General features: G+C 42.3%; 1 protein-coding gene across 2 annotated transcripts in view; it reads left to right on the top strand.

Annotated features, from left to right (window-relative positions):
• Positions 1-15,110: 15,110 nt before the first annotated feature.
• Positions 15,111-16,956, top strand: part of TXNL4A (thioredoxin like 4A) — a 60,860-nt gene continuing 59,014 nt past the window's right edge. Inside the window, exon 1 of one of the 2 annotated variants that reach the window (XM_085606982.1) lies at positions 15,111-15,424. The gene's annotated coding sequence lies outside the window, so the exon portion shown is untranslated. The remainder of the gene's footprint in view (positions 15,425-16,956) is intronic. The other variant, XM_085606983.1, reaches the window with a different exon arrangement.

Genomic DNA, 16,956 nt, shown 5'->3' on the forward strand with positions numbered 1-16,956 from the left:
GAAATCTTCCTCTCTCGGATGAAGCAATCCAAGTAGTTGGTGTAGCCAATGCACAAATCAAAACACGTCTTACTGAACCTGTAAGAGTACAGATAGGGAAATTTACAGACATGCACAGATTCATTGTCTGTGACACGAGTCCAGTGAACCTATTGGGTAGGGACTTGTTGTTCAAGATGAACTGTACAATTTTTTGTACACCGGATGGAATAGCCTTTGAGACACCAGATGAAGATGCTTTGTACCGAGTGACTCTAGAAAATAAAGAAAGTGAGTTAATTGGTGCATTTGCTGTATTTAATCCGGAGGATTTGCCTCAAGAGCTGAGAGACACAGTGAAAAGGACAATTTGGGATTTTACTGGAGAGGATGTGGGATTGATGAATAATGTAGATCCAGTAAAAATTGCAGTAAAAGAGGGAATCACATATCCTAACATTCCTCAATACAAAATGACACCAGAAATAATTGAAGGGATAACTCCTATAATTGAGAAAATGATTCAGCAAGGAGTCCTGAGAGAACTACTGAGTAGTCCGTGTAATTCACCGATAATGGGACTAAAAAAGCCCAATGGGAAATTTAGGATCGTACAGGATTTGAGAAAAGTTAATCAAATTGTGGTGGCATGTTGTCCTATTGTGCCAAATCCATCAGTGATCCTGTATCAAATTCCACATGATGCTGAGTGGTATACAGTGATTGATTTGTGTCATGCGTTCTTTTCAATTCCATTGCATCATGATAGCCAGCCGATTTTTGCATTTAGGTTTGGCCAGCGTATCTTAGCATGGTGTCGAATCCCACAGGGGTATACGGAGAGTCCTTCGATATTCAATCAGTTATTGAAGAAATCGTTGGAAAGCTTGATCATGCCTGAGAGTTCAGTGCTAGTGCAGTACATTGATGACCTACTGGTGGCATCAAAGACACGTGAAGCTTGTGAAGAAGATACCATAGCTTTACTGAATCATCTGGCAGATGGAGGGTTAAAGGTATCTCCGGCCAAATTACAGTTTTGCAAGAAAGAGGTGCATTATCTTGGACACAATATTGAAAAGGGTCTGAGAAAGGTGACTACTGACAGGATCAGAATAATCAGAGAAATGAAAGCTCCAAAAACCCAGAGAGAAGTGAGAATGTTCCTGGGTATGGTGGGCTATTGTCGTCAGTGGATAATTAATTTTTCATTGATAGCAAAGCCACTGATTAAACTGACAAAAAGTGAAATGACGGATCCATTGGATCTAGATGCAGAACAAATGGCAGCATTTGAAGAGCTCAAAAGTAAAATGTGTGAGGCTCCAGCTTTGGGTATGCCTGACTATGAGAAAGAATTTGAGCTGTACTGCAGTGAAAGAAATGGATGTGCACTTTCAGTGTTAATTCAGAAACATGGATTACTGAGAAGGCCTATTGCGTACTTCTCATCGACACTTGACCCTGTAGCTGTGGGTTTACCAGGTTGTCTAAAATCTGTGGCTGCAACATGCAGAAGCCTGGAACAGAGTGAGGGAATCATAATGGGATATCCTGTAAGGGTATTCGTACCTCACAATGTGGCAATTCTTTTGACAAGAAGCAGAACTCAGTACATGTCACATAGTCGATTGACCAAATATGAAAAAGTGATACTGGGAGCATCAAATGTGACTCTCGAGAGATGTGTGAATGTGAATCCAGCGACGCTTTTGCCAGATATTGAAAATGTGGGTGTGAAGATGGAAGATGATCATGATTGTTTGGATGTGCTTGAGTACTGTACAAAACCAAGACCAGACATAAGAGATCTACCCTTGAATGAGAGTGATCATGTGTTGTTTGTGGATGGATCATGCCTGAGAAATGATGATGGTGTGCTATGTGCAGCATATGCGGTATGTAAAGTTTCAGAGGTCATGGAAGCATCACCATTGAAAGGAGTAAAATCTGCGCAAGTTGCTGAATTGATAGCATTGACAAAAGCTTGCGAAATTGGGAAAGATTTGAGGACGACTGTGTTGACTGATAGTCAGTATGGATTTGGAGTGGTGCATGATTTTGGCCAACTTTGGCTACAAAGAGGTTTCTTGACATCGAGTGGAACTCCAATAAAGAATGCTGAAATGATTGGTAAATTGCTTGAGGCGATACAGCTGCCTAAGGAGTTAGCAGTTGTAAAATGTGCTGCCCATGGACTAGGGGAGGATTTTATAACGGTCGGAAACAGATATGCTAACGATGTTGCACAGTATTGTGCAAAAACAAATCAGTCCATCAACAGGGACAGAGAAGGGGAAATGTCTTTACTCTCTGTGATGTTTACTAATGTCCTAGAGACCTGGGATGAAGTGAAACAGTTGCAAGATGAGGCAGGAGAGGAAGAGAAAAAAGATTGGATTAAGGCAGGATGTGCTCCAAGAGAAACAGACCATGTTTGGGTCTACAGAGATGGCAGACCAGTAATGCCCAATTCCATCTTGTCGTCAATGGCAAGGATGTATCATGGCCAGGGACATTTGGGGAGGGACGGGATGGTTAGGTCGTTCAAGCAGACCTGGTACAATGCAAAGTTCAGGACAATTGCAGAAAGCATCTGTCAGAGGTGTTTAGTTTGTCAGCAATTTAACACTGGGAAAAAGACAGTAGTGAGTCTGGGAACAATAGGCAGAGAAGGAGGTCCTTTTACAAGAATGCAGATTGATTTCATTGAAATGCCCCAAGTAAACAGACTGAGGTATGTTCTAGTGGTAGTCTGTTTGTTTTCAAGGTGGGTGGAAGCTTACCCGACTAGAAGAAATGATGGATTAACAGTGGCAAAGTTACTGTTAAGGGAGTTGATTCCTAGGTACGGGTTTCCAGTAACAGTTGAGTCTGATAGAGGTGGACATTTTCAAAATGAGCTCATGGGTTTGATTTGTGAAGCATTGAAAATACAGCAGAAGCTACATTGTGCATACCGACCAGAGGCTTCTGGTGTGGTTGAGCAGATTAATGGCACAATCAAGAATAGGATTGGAAAAATGTGCTTAGCTACTGGCATGAAATGGCCAGATGTTTTGCCTCTAGTTCTGATGACTATGAGATCTACTCCAGATAGAACTACTGGTTTGAGTCCGCACGAGATAATCATGGGACGTGCTATGCGCCATGCATTCGTGCCTGTCAATAAATTGGTGACAATAACTGATGACATGATTTTGGATTACTGTAAAGGCCTGGCTGACGCAGTTCATTCTGTGTTTCACCAGGTTGGAGAAGAAGCTACCACACTTGAGAAGAAGCAAGCCCATGATCTAAGTCCAGGAGACTGGGTGAGGATAAAAGTTCACAGAAGAAGAAATTGCTTGATTCCAAGGTGGGGAAGGCCAAGACAAGTTATTCTGACTACGACGACTGCAGTAAAGTGTGCTGGAGTGAAGCACTGGGTACATGCAAGTCATACTCTGAGAGTTCCAAACCCGAAAGAAGGGACTGGTAAAGAGTATTTTGAAGAGTCAGATTCCAGCGATGATGAAGATACAGAATCAGTGGGGAAAGAAGTAGGAAGAGCTTCGAATGAACCACTGCGAGTATCAGAAAAGAGATCAAATTCTGTAAAAGAGCCTGAAGTTTCAAACAGCAGTGAAGGAAAAAGAAAAGAAAAGAGAAATCACACAGAGACTACTCCTGAATCAGAAGAGGAGGAGATTGAAGAACCACTTGAGATTATACTTGAAGAAGTAGGGTCAGAAGAAGATAGAGAGGGACAGATTGCGGAAGACCCCCGAGGAGGTGTAGGGAACATTCTTGATGAGCCAGGTGAAGGGACAAGTAGACAGCAAGAAGATTGCGTGTCGGAGACCCGAGGAGGGACAGGAGTAGGGAAGTCTCAAACAGTGGTGAAAAAATCTGTGGAAAAGAAGAGAGCTGCTGGAAAACGGAAACAAGAGGCACTTGAAACAGATGATGAAGATGAACAAACAGAGGGTCGAGTTCTGAGAAAGAGAACTTGGATCGGAGAAAGAAGTAATAAAGAAATAAAGCCGAAAAAGGTGTTAAGAGGAGACCGTTGGCCTAACAACAGAGTTAAGAGGCTGAGATACAAAATAATAAGAGCAAATACATCGAAAGCTGAACAAGTGAATGAAGTTTCGAGTCAAAGTTCAAAAGCTGAAGGAGAAGAATCAAAGGAGTCAAACGAACCAGTGGAAATAAAAAGAGTAAGAAAACCCAACCAAAAGTACAGATCACCGGAATGGTCTTATGTGGCACTGTCTGAAGGAGGAAAAGAAGAAGCAGTGACTCGAGATAATCCGGAAGAGATCTTGAGAAAAGTGGTTGAGGAAGATACTGGTGAAATTCTGAAAGTACTCTTGACTGACATTGGGGAAGAGTCGAGTACTGAAGATTTTGATGTTGGAGATCTAATACAATTTGATGTTGAAGAAATTGAAGTGAAGAATGACAAGTATCCAAACTGAGTGAAAGAAGGATTCACTTGGATTAAGTGAATAAAGAAATCATTTGGACAAACTGAAAGCTGAAGAATTGCTGAAGAATTGAGATTGAAAAAGTTCAAAGAGTAGTGGAGTAGTAGAGGCTAAACTAAAATGGCTAACATAGAGGATAATAGAAATAGATGTGCCTTCCTTAAGAGGTGGTGTAGGATGTGCTGCTGCTGTACTGGATTATTAATGCTTCTATGGGGTGTTTTAGTTTTATTAGTTACTTTTAAAGTAGAGTTTGAGATGCATACAGAGAATGTGACAAATGTAGAGAAGAATTCACAAAAAGTAGTTCCAATTAGAATTAGTAATACTTACATACACAAAGATAGGTCAATTAATAACTTTTCTAGTAATGTTTTTTCGAAACTGTTATATGAATATGTGAAAACAATGGAAGTAAGGGATTGCTACGTCTGTATGCAATTACCTGCATCGGTTTCAGAGGGTGTTACTTATCATCATTTACCAGCTACATATGGTATTTCCTGTAGTATTTTAAGTAGTGTTTTTTATTTGTTAGGGAAAGTAGATTATAAGATGTCTAACAGAGATAGTATTTTTGGGCACTTGCCAATGAACAAAGAGCTGAATCCAGCTAAAGAAGCTAACACTTTTGGTGAGATTTTTATTGAAGAAAAAGGATTAACATTAGATTACATTTTTAAGAATAATTTAACTTGCAGTTTGAAAGGAGAGGAGAAAGCTTTCCTGGATATGGTAGAAGAAAGGAGATTGAACATGCATGAAAAAGCAGGAAAATATAAAGTGAGTGAGACAATTTGGGACATTGAGATGGGAAAAGAGTTGAAGAATGGGGCTAGTCCAACTTTAGCTCTAGATGCACCACAGAAGGGTAAACTTTGTATTACAAGAAGGAAATCCCAATATGATACATATTTTGTCGGGACTAGTGAGTGCCATGATACATACTTCATTGCAACAGGTTGGGGTTTCAGAGGTGGTGAAGATACAATTTTTTCAGGAGTATACTATGTTTGTGGGAATAAGGCTTATTACAAGTTGCCTGACCATTGGTATGGCACATGTTATGTGGGCCTAGTTTTTCCAAAGATTTTTCATATAGATAAAATAACAGATGTGGAAGATATTAACTTACTAATGCGTTTTAAGAGAGAAACTTGGTCTGAAATAGTGGGTGATATTTTTGGGGTTTTGATTCCAGCAGTGGGAATTTCTTTGAATGCTTATGGAATTCGGAAACTGTCCACAGTGGTTGATCGCTTATCGACAAATACCGCTGGAGGGTTTCAGGAGGGTGGAGTCTGTGGAATGCTGAATGAATAAAGAAAAGAAAAACAAGAGGTTGAAGAGAGAACCTCAAGAAATTGAACTAGAAGAATTGAGGGAGAGTGTTTACTTAGAGACAAAAAGGGATGATGAAAGAGTGACTGGTGTTTAATGTTGTGTAAAGGGGAAAAGACATTTCCGATTTCTCCTAAAATGGGACTAAAGTTTCACTAATTCTTTTTTTTTTGGGGGGTTTATTTGGTGATAAAATCACCAAAGGGGGGATTGCTGGAGCAGAGTTTTCAGTTTGAAAATTCTGGGGCTTTTGAAGCTCTGGCATGTCTATTCGTTGTATTAATTTATTAATAATTAATAATTAATTATTTGTCTTGTGCAAGTGCGTTTATATTGATCAATCCGTTTGTCTTAACAAGAGAGGGTTACACGTGAGTGTGCTTAAATGTGCTGACTGATAATAACACGCGCGTTAAATGTGTTTTTATGTTTAAACGTTGCTATGTGCTGTTTATTTTGAGCACAAAACGCTTTCCGAATTAATGCTTTTCCATGTTGCAAGTGCTAGATAAATGCATACACATAAGGGTATTAGTGGGGTTAACATTGTTTAATCACTATGCTGTAGTAACGTTGTTTTGTCTCTTTTAATTAAGATGGTCTATTAAGGCCTATGTTGGCCTAAGAAAGATGGCTGAATTATGAGCCTGGCTGTGATTGTAATATGAAAACTGTGACGAGGGAGACCCCTGCTGGAAATGGTCCTGAAGCTAACTGACCATGGTCCTTGTTGAAAAACTTTCCATGAGGACGGCAGCAGTTTTTGGGAAGTCTCCAAGAGAAGTGAAAGTGTCCTTGGCAGCCTTGGGAGACAAAGGAGCCTTAGAGAGAAGCTCTGAACTGTGGCTCGATGGCCGAGGAGAAGCAGGATAATTGTGATACATGTTTTATTTTCTTGGTTCCTGTTCCGTAGTTTTCGTTATGTGTATTTTTCCTGAGCGGAGATTCTCAAATGTAGCAATGTTACATCCTTTCCTTCTCGCTCTGCTCAGCAAGTCCGGCGGACATTATAGTTTTTTGTCTATGTTCCCAATGTATCTTTCTATTGTTTAGAGACTATAAGATGTTAGTCTAGAGAGGGTCTTTTGCCACTTGCCATTTTGCCTTTGCCGCGTACCGAATCTGCGTTGCTGAGGATTGATGCTGACGGGACTTCGTCTTGAGAGACATTTACCGAGAGACTTGTCCTGACCCGTTCTGACATTAGCTAGAATAGGTAACTATGAGAAATGATTTACTCTGATTGATTTCCTTTGATTGATTTTAGATAAAGCAATATAATTTTAAACATGGTGTTGGATATTCTTTCTTGTCAATTATCGGGTTTGCATTATTGATTATTGTTGTATATACTGTATAGATTATGCTTAGGGACAGTCACAAAAACCAGGTCTTATCGACCTCGGTATAGATGCAGGGTGTTTAGGAGTTTTCCTTCCACAGGTTATTGCTGGTAGAGTATTTGAGCGTATGTTAGTGAAATGGGCCCTAGCGTATGATGTATGTATGTGCGTATAACTGTGAGATTACTCTATCCGTGGTAGTGGGAATATTGTACACACCCTGATCTCTATCATAATCACCTTACTTTGACTAGAATGTGGGGAATGGAGAGTGTCTCGAATTGAATTCCATGGATCATGTTATTGATTCTAGTCTAGATCCAAATCTTGGCTTAGAAATTCCAAGCTGTAATCAAGTATTGACCCTGATACGTGGGCTTCGAGTAAATGGAGCCCCTGGACCTAATGGGCTATTACCTCGAGTCAGCAGGGAATAGGCATGTGTGTAGGGTTGCTGCGTAGGCTGCCAAAAATTGTTCTCAGGTCCAGTACCGCTCGTGGCACTCAGGTGCGTAACCATGAGCTCGTCAGCCCCACCGGCTCAAGGGAGCCTGAATATTAACACAAATCCAATTGGTCGCACACTGCTCGTCCTACCAGCGTGTTACCCCAAGGCATTATGGTCCATGAAGTCAGCATCAGCGAGTGCGCCTCTGCCAAAGTATTAAGCAAAATTAAAATTGCGTTGGCCATCTCTGGACACGTGTTTCAAGGTTATTACCTCTCGTCAGCAGGGAATAGGCATGTGTGTAGGGTTGCTGCGTAGGCTGCCAAAAATTGTTCTCAGGTCCAGTACCGCTCGTGGCACTCAGGTGCGTAACCATGAGCTCGTCAGCCCCACCGGCTCAAGGGAGCCTGAATATTAACACAAATCCAATTGGTCGCACACTGCTCGTCCTACCAGCGTGTTACCCCAAGGCATTATGGTCCATGAAGTCAGCATCAGCGAGTGCGCCAATACAGGTAAGAGATTAAACTTTCGTACATTTCTCTGACTTTATTAAATGGGCTGTGCATCAAGCTCCTGTGATCCAAGAATTTCCACTGAGTGGCCTTTGGCCGAATGTGAGGAGCATCAGATCATTTGTTTGTGTGCATCTGTGCTCTGAAATGATCTTTTGGTACATTACTACATATAAGCATTTTGCATATGCAATTGGATAACAGGGCACAAGTCCTAAAAAATCAGCGGGGAAACTAAAAGTTAGGGTGTATGAAAGTCATGCCATCGTGGGTGATATTACGGCCCGTGATATTGCACATGGCACCACAGAAAGTGGCATCACAAGAAGTGACATCAGATCTTAACACCTCACACATGTAGGTCTATCATAAGTACATTTGAACGCATTACACGATTTAGCATCTCCAGTATGGACTCCGAGCTAGTTGGTGAAGAATTAACCCCGAAAGCTGTTGGACCGTAATTTACACTGGCAATTTCCAGGTCATGTTGTCTTAAGATTAATACTTAAGTATAAACAAGGTTAGCACAAATCCAATTGGTCGCACACTGCTCGTCCTACCAGCGTGTTACCCCAAGGCATTATGGTCCATGAAGTCAGCACTTGTGAAGTCATAATAAGCTGGGTGCTCATAGTGACATGTGGGCCGGCATTCTGCATAATTTATTTAGGGAAGTTTTGACACTGGGGGTTGTCCCAGAATCATGGCAAGGTAGCATAGTGCAACCTATTTATAAAAGCAGATCGGTGGCAAATCCTGCTAATTATAGACTAATCTTGTTGACTGATGTCGATACAAAGGTGTTTGCTTCTTCTCTACTGATAGAATTGGAAGATTGGGCTACGTGAGATATATCGGTGTTACATAACCTGACATTTCCTACGGACTTACCACATGAACAATTGTGCTTAACTGGTTTGACCATCGTCACCTACTCTAAACTGCCGCAAAAGGGCGAATCCTACCAATACCGGAATGCCCTTGTGCCAACATCTCCGCGAAATGTCATTTTCTCTGCCCTCTCTTATCTCTTTTTCCTTCTCCCTTTTTCTGCCTGACTCTCTTTCTTTTCTCTTATTATCGATATGGGGGTTAGCTATACAAACGAGACACATTGTCTTAGGACTCTGATGTGTAAACTTTTCCTGGAACAACCCATGCTAACCCTGTAACAGAATTGCTGTTTTGTTTCCTGTATAAATTGGTATCCGGAAAGGTCAGTCCACTACTACAAATTTGTTGGCTCTAACCTTACTTGAGGAGAGGGCTGTCTTGAATAAACAAAATTTATATATTGCTTTTATTGATCTTAAGGCAGCCTTCGACTCTGCCACGAAACTTGTTATGGAAAAAACTGTCAGATCGGGGATATCAAAGAAATTGTTGAAAGCTATCATACTTCTGTTTACCGACACTTGGGTTCAAGTTAAGCTTGGGGAGGGCAATTCCTTATCAAGGAAGATTAGAACATTAAGGGCCATATGTATGAAGCAGTTTTGCGATCGCAAACACAGTGAACTGGAAAAAAACGGTGTATGCGATCGCAAAACACAGCTTTGCTATGTAAGAGACACATTCCATTCGCAATATTGCTAATCGCAAAAGTAGCGAATAGCAAATTTGCCAATCAAACCTCATTGCGATTAATTTGCGTAATTGCAAAATGTGACACGAAAATAGCGAAACTCGCAATTGTCAACCTCGCAATTTGCGATTTCGCTAAATGGAATGCATGAAAAATTTGCTATTTGGGAATTGTCGAAATTCGCAAATTAGAGAATCGCAATTACCACCAAGTCTGAGCAGGTGGTAACCAGGTGCAAACTATTTAAAGAGGCCCACAATGCAACAGATATTTTCCACAATGGCTGGGCTGTATGTGATAGCCAGGAGGCTCCGACTCAGAGCTGCTGCACAGAGAAGGAGACGCCAGGAAAGGATCTTTCGAGTGCGCATAACCCTGTTCCAGCGGACTGAGGAGGAGATCCATACAAACTACAGGCTGGATGAAGAGAGCATCCTGAATTTAATAGCGGAGCTCAAACCTATACTTGAACACCCCACACGCAGGACACACACCATCCCCACCCATATCCAAGTCCTGTGCTCACTGCACCTCTTGGCATCAGGTAGCTTCCAGGGGGTGATAGCCACAGCAGGAGGGGTCTCACAGAGTACATTGTCGCGCAGGAAAGTGGGAGGCAGTGGCTGCCTGCTCACTGTGAACAATACAAAAGTTGTAATGCACTCAAAGTAATCAATTTTAGTTATTCCATACACATTAGTATAAACTTAGCATGCAAGGTTGCAAAGGACCTGTGCTGGCCCTTGAATTCACTGACAAGAACACTAGAACACTGAAGTGTCCTAGAGACAGCACGCACAGCAATGCTAGCCTGAGGGTATTGATGTGCTTGCTGTCTCTAAGACACTTCGGTGATTTAATCTTTTCAGTGCATGCTCACAATGCCATGCCTCATTAAGGTACTCCAATATAAACAAGAATTGGCAAAACCAATAGGTCCCAGTTGTTGGTGTCACCAATGAAGAACTATTGGCTTTAACAGTGCTTTTTGCCAATGCTGTTCCCATCAGTAAAAAGATATGCTTTTTTATCAATACAGAATAGGAATGACAAAAAAAGAAGTAAAAACAAGCATTGGCAAAGCCTATATGTCTTGCCTTTGGAATTTATAACATCGCCAATGGTTTTAATAATAGGTCACTGTATGTACATTGCATTTTATATCTATGACTCCTTATTTGTTAACATTTATAAACTCTCTTTTCCTTCAAGTGAGATTATCCCTATTTGGCCGTCCCAGTGAGTTTTGGTTGTGGGAAGGTGTTTATAATGGGGCATGATAGAAAAATCTGGAGTTGAGGATGAAGGTGGTGCGAGTCAGTGGGCTATAATAGTGTTCATTTAAAATGTTTATCCAAACCTTGGACTCTCGCTTGTGCTCACAGAGTGGAGGTCATATATTTACCATTTGCAATTACCAATTCTAATTATGTACAACAAAATCATGGTTACTCATTTATATCAACAGCTGACAAGCAAAATGCAGAAAACTCATAAAGAAGCACCAAAAGTCTGGTCAAGCAGCATGCTGTGTAAAACACAGGAATACAGTTCACGTTTTAAACCATGCCATGCCCCTTTTACAGACCCTGTCCCCAACATTTTTCATCCCACTTGGTACTGTGGTCCACAATAGGCTTTTAGCCACAGGCAGCTAAAGCTGTCTTGTAGGTTAGACCTAAAAAATCCTGATGTAAAACCGTGGAGTCCTTGGAACTCACGCTGTAGCGTCTCTAGGAGGGCAAAAGCAGAGCTAGTGTTACAAGTCAGAGTGGATAGTCATGTACTTCAGTGAAAGAAAGCAGAGGGCAAGACCTCCTCCACTGTGACAACCGAGACCACAATTTTAGGTCCCAGGCACTTTTTGCTGCCATGATCCTTTAGAAATGGAGCTGCAGTATATGTTCTCCAACGAAGTTGTTCCAAAAATCGTGCAGGTCATTTGCTCAATGGCAAAGAAGCTGGAAATATCCTCTGCTTCTTTGGGAGTCAAGCGCAAAGGGAGAAACAAGTGGACTGCATTGGAGAGGAGGCTAAAGTGGAGATTATGGTGGACGGGTGGGGGAAGCAACAGGAGGATAGAGTGGCAAAATAGAGGGAAAGCAACATGGGGGTGCCGGTTGGGGGGAAAGAGCAAGATGGGTGCAGGGAGGGAAGCAAACTAACAGGGAGGGACAGTAACATGGAGCGCAGAGTGGGGCCAGGTTCGAGCTTCAGCGTTGGCTCAGCATCCAGTTATGCTGGGCAAATCAATTAATCTCCACGTAAATGTGTCCTTGTGTAACGTAACTGGTGCTCATATAAATCGCTTCATACCTTCAGGTAGAATTTTCGCTACATAAATCAGCAAAAAAAAAATGTAATACATTAATACAAAAAATAGGGTCCCGTGTGAATCCCGGTTGTATAGGTCATTTCGTTAAGTTCGGAGCCCTCATGTAAGTCAGTACACAGCAACGCCTAGTCAGGGGTAGGAAGTGGTCCGTCGGCTTAAACTGCTGACTTTGGTGCCGGAAACCAGGGTTCGAGCCTCGAGGTCACGTCCACATCTTGTGATTCTGGGCAAATCACTTGAATATGTAATGTAAATACGGTGCTCATGTAAAGCTCTCCAATACCTTCGTGTTGAGTTCGCGCTATATAAATATGCAAGAAAAAAAAAAAGCTCTCTATATATTTGCAGATTTATATAGCGCGACTCGGCCCGAAGGTATTGGAGCGCTTTACATGAGCACCAGTTACATTACACAAGGACACATTCATTTTTAGGTCTCGCTGAGCCCAGCACATGCGCTGGCTCGGAGAGACATTTTGTATGTGAGTTTTTTAAGTGCTGCTGGCTGGCCTAGCGCTTGCGTGCAGGCCAGCCAGCAGCACTCAATAACTCCCTTCTGCGTCATCGCGATCACTTTCGCTTTCACAGCGATCGTGATCACGATGACTTTGTATTGGCCCAAAGAATAGCTACGCCTCATTGTTTGAAGTATTCGCCCCACCTCCAGTGGTTGCCCTGTTCCCCTTCTCCGAAATTCGGGTCAAGTTGCGTCCCTGATCACCACCTACTGAAATTCGCACTTCTTTACCCGCACTCCATTAATTACTTACGTGAAAATCTCAGGAAAAAAACACATCTTTAGTCAGTCACATGACAATCCTCTAGACTACATCAACTAATTACGACATTCACTGAAAGCAAATCATACCTAAGTATCACCAGAAAAGGCGGAGTAAAAGACATAATAGGTGGGGACTTAATTTCCAGCCAATCACTTTGGGTAGGTTTCTTCCGGGCTGAGTGACGTTTATTCAGCAGACCAATAGGTATGTCGTTGAAGCCAGAAGCCGATGGTTGTTGTTTATTGCTGGGTTGTGCTTGAGTGGTAGAGGGAACAGAGCGCTGCTATTGGTGTTGTGTTTTGCCAGTATTTTCACACGAGAATCACAACCCCACAAGGCGTTAGTTTTTACCACTCACCGACCCGCTCGTGTCTCCCGTGCTGCCGTCGATCATGGCGTGCACTTGCAGAAACTGGCGGCTCTGGATCCGGCCGCTTGTGGTGCTTCTTTATGTGCTGGGTCTGCTTGTTGCCATCCCGTTGTGTGTCTGGGAGATGAACAAGATGAAGGTAAGAGCGGTAGTTCCCGGAGTGGCACACTGCCCCACAGATTTACCTGAGCACAGGTTACCTGATCTACCCCGCGCTTACTACTCAATAAAAGGTACATATATTTTATTGTAAACCCGTGAACTGGCGCCTGATGTGCTCACGGAAACCGTTGTCTTGGGGACCCTGTGCCGCAGGTGCTGTAGGGGCTTGTGTTACACCCCAGGTTATGTGCAAATAATAAAACCAATTCCCGCACACTGTCGTTTTACCAGTAGAACTGCATGTCTGTGCACATTTAGTGGCTATCACTGAAAAATGTGCTATCTGTCAATGACCGTGCCCAACTACACCATGATTCATTAATATATTTGGTTAGAGTGCTCCAAGGTGCACCACCAGTTGCATACAGCACCTATACCATTCTCCTGCGTAATGGGTGTGGCTCATTTGCTACCTTGTTCTTTGTGTGACGTTTGGATTTTTCACAACCACTATGACTTGGGTGCTGTAACATTGATGGCAGCACACCCACTCTGAAAATTGAACCAGCACTACTGTCCTCACCTGAGGCCTTGGCAATACAAGACAGTGCACCGATAACACAAAATAGACCCTTAGCGCGTTACAAAGTTCCATAATAAATAAAGGAGAGAGGGTCTAACATTGATTGAATAGGATAGCCTCTTCTGAGATCTTCCGTGGATTACTTCCCTTCTCTGTGGTATTTCTGTGACATCTTTCATTGCCGACTTCGCCCCTTGAACGCCATGAAAGACTTTGCATTACCAAACACCGCTCAGCAGTATGAGTGCACATGCCATTATGCACATAGGGCAACCGGAACGATACGTACTTGATACTAAAAGGCAATTAGAGGTTGTTCACTTCTGACTGGTAGGCCCTATAAAGATCCCAAATACAGAAGAAGAGAGAAAATTTGTCATGGCATGTCTCAAACGAAGTAGCCATCTCATGAATGTGGTTATTTTAGAAGTAGTTTGGTGTTTTCACATCAGCTTTACTTAGAGACTCTTTTGAGGTAATCTTATAGTTTTCTTTAAAAAGAGCGGAACAAACATATGTTTACGTGTTTATCAAACAGAATAAACAAAGATCAGATGGTTCAGAAATCATGCATTGGTACAGCTTTCAGATTCTCTGTGCTCTGCTGAGAGCAGAAATCGTTTAATGTGTGGTATTTTTTATTTAATAAAAGTAATTATGGGATTCTCGGTTAACAGATTTACTACTGATATTCTATTACAAATAGAAAAAAATATTCCAGCAGTAAAATCAATAACAATAAAAACAAGCATTTGCATAGCCAATAGGTCTCACTTTTGGGACCTTATAAGTATTTAGTTATGCAGCACAATATCCTTGGTGCAACAACATCAACTGTTGCATGGCTAATCACTTAAAAGGTCCCACAGGCGAGACCTATTTGCTACGCCAATGCTTGTTTTGATATGCACGGGGAGATTCAGTGATTTGCCCTGAATCACCGGATGTGGAGCGGACGCCGAGGCTCGAACCTTGGTTTCCCAGCTCCAAAGTTGGCAGTCTAGCAGTGAGACCACCGCATCCTCTATACATAAACAAACGTCTAAGTGTGAGAAGAACGCTACAAGAATTGCAGCAGAGTCGCTGCTACATTAAGGGATGAGCCGAACGTGATGCGGTCGAAACAGAAATGACACCAAAAAGTATTAGAACTCTCTCGAACTTTTTTTTTTCTCGAACTGTGTTGCTAGGAGAATAAAATATTTTCTCACGGGCAGGCACATTACTTCCTACGTGGATTCGTGGCGCACGCGCGTTTCAAGTTGCTGGATGAATGGCGTCCTAGCGTTTCCCCACAGGTCCCTACAGAAGGACGTCAGAGAAACAGAGACGTCGCGTTTGTGACGCGCGTAGAAGCCGGGAGGTTGCTGTTGCGGTGTAGTTCCATCAATCAACACCGGTCTAGTGCATAGGGAATTTCCAGATCTCTACGCCGGTTCGCAGAGAAGCAGCCCATCAACGGACTGACAGGGCGGAGTGCAGGTGGTATCTCTGCTACAAGTTCGGTGCCCTCGTTCGGTCGCTCTGTGCCAGTGAGAGAGGGAGCCTACCGACTCCACAAGCCAGGTGAGCTGAACAAAAGTGGCTATTTATTGCGCACAGCCTTAAATCTTAGCTGCTTCTTAGCCAAAACGTCGCTTGAGTTTATTAGCAAGACTAGCCTAAAGATTAATCCAGTGCATTCGTCTTTGGCCCATCCTAACCAACTTGTGTAGGTCCGTGCGCCCCCGTGAGCTGTCAGGCTTACTGTACACTAAGCATTCCACGGATGGCAGTGCCCTGTGTCCGATTTTCATTTGTGGTTGACTCTCCAAACTTGAGAAACGTAGAGATGGGCGAGCATGGGGTCTGGCTTGACTCTTGGAGTCCGTGCACGACCTGAACCCTGTAAATGTTTACTTTGTAACCACAACATGGAGCTGCTTACATATGACCTCCTTTCTGTCATACAATCCTTGAGAGTATTAACCAAATCCAGGTAGCTTTGACAGCTTTCCTAGTGATCTGCCAACTGGCCTGGTTCCCCACTCCATGTAAAAGGAAATTCAGGAGTATATTTGCAGAACTGGCGCTTCTGCTGGGTAACCGAAGTGTGTGCATGGGGTGAAAAGCCCTAATGCTCACCACTGGGTGTGTGTGGCCTAGTGTAGGTAGGTGGTTATCAGCAGAAACAGTAATTCTGCAGGACATAGAAAGTGATGCGCGGATTGGGGCCACATTTTAATAATGTGGTCCACTGTTAAAATTACCATCACTTCGGGTTAAGCCCCGTTTCCGTGCCGGTTTCTTCTGCTTACAGCGATGGATCTTAGTCACCGTATTATGATTCAGCGAGCTATTTTAGCATGACATACAAATTCCCAATTCAGTCAGTGATGAGTTTTAGATAGGTTTTAAAACATTTATTCTCAATAAGAGATTAGTAATTGTCTTTTTCTTCTTTTTTTATTCATACTAGTCAATAAAGCTTTAGTAAGTTTACAGAAAACTCATAAAAAGGTTTTGTTAGAATCAAACGGATGAAATAATGCATCAAGCATTTTCCATAAAGGAATACACCCTGTTCTAACTTTCAGACCAGAATTCCAGAGTTAATAGAACTCATGAAGAGTTCAGATTGAAAGGAAAACAGTGAGATTACAGAAGTTTAAAGCACAAAGTCAATTTTAAGCAGCAGAACTTCCCATAAAAGGGGTGTTAATGAATCTCAGCTGAGTCTCAATCAGTTTTGGTAGATAATCATACAGTCGCAGTAGCAGTTTGTAAAAATAAAGCTTAAAAATGAAGTAAGGATGAACAGAAGTAGCAGTAGCCATGGCCGTCAAAAGATATGAAAGGAGTGGACTAAAAGCATCTGAGTAGGAGCATGGAACAAGGGCATCAGAAAGGCATGGGCAAAAATATATTGAAAAGCATTGCAACTAACTAGGAACACACAGTAATATAAAAGGAAATGGATACATGTTGCAGACATTGTATATGATTTCTTTCTCTCTGGACCAATCAAAAGGCAGCTCTCCTCTCGTTTGCAGGTTCCATTCTTCCTTACCCACGAAAATACATGCAGTTTTGCAAAGCCTTATCACATGTTAGCTACA

Source organism: Triturus cristatus, chromosome 5_2 (assembly GCF_964204655.1).
Source record: "Triturus cristatus chromosome 5_2, aTriCri1.1, whole genome shotgun sequence".
Lineage (NCBI taxonomy): Eukaryota > Metazoa > Chordata > Amphibia > Caudata > Salamandridae > Triturus > Triturus cristatus.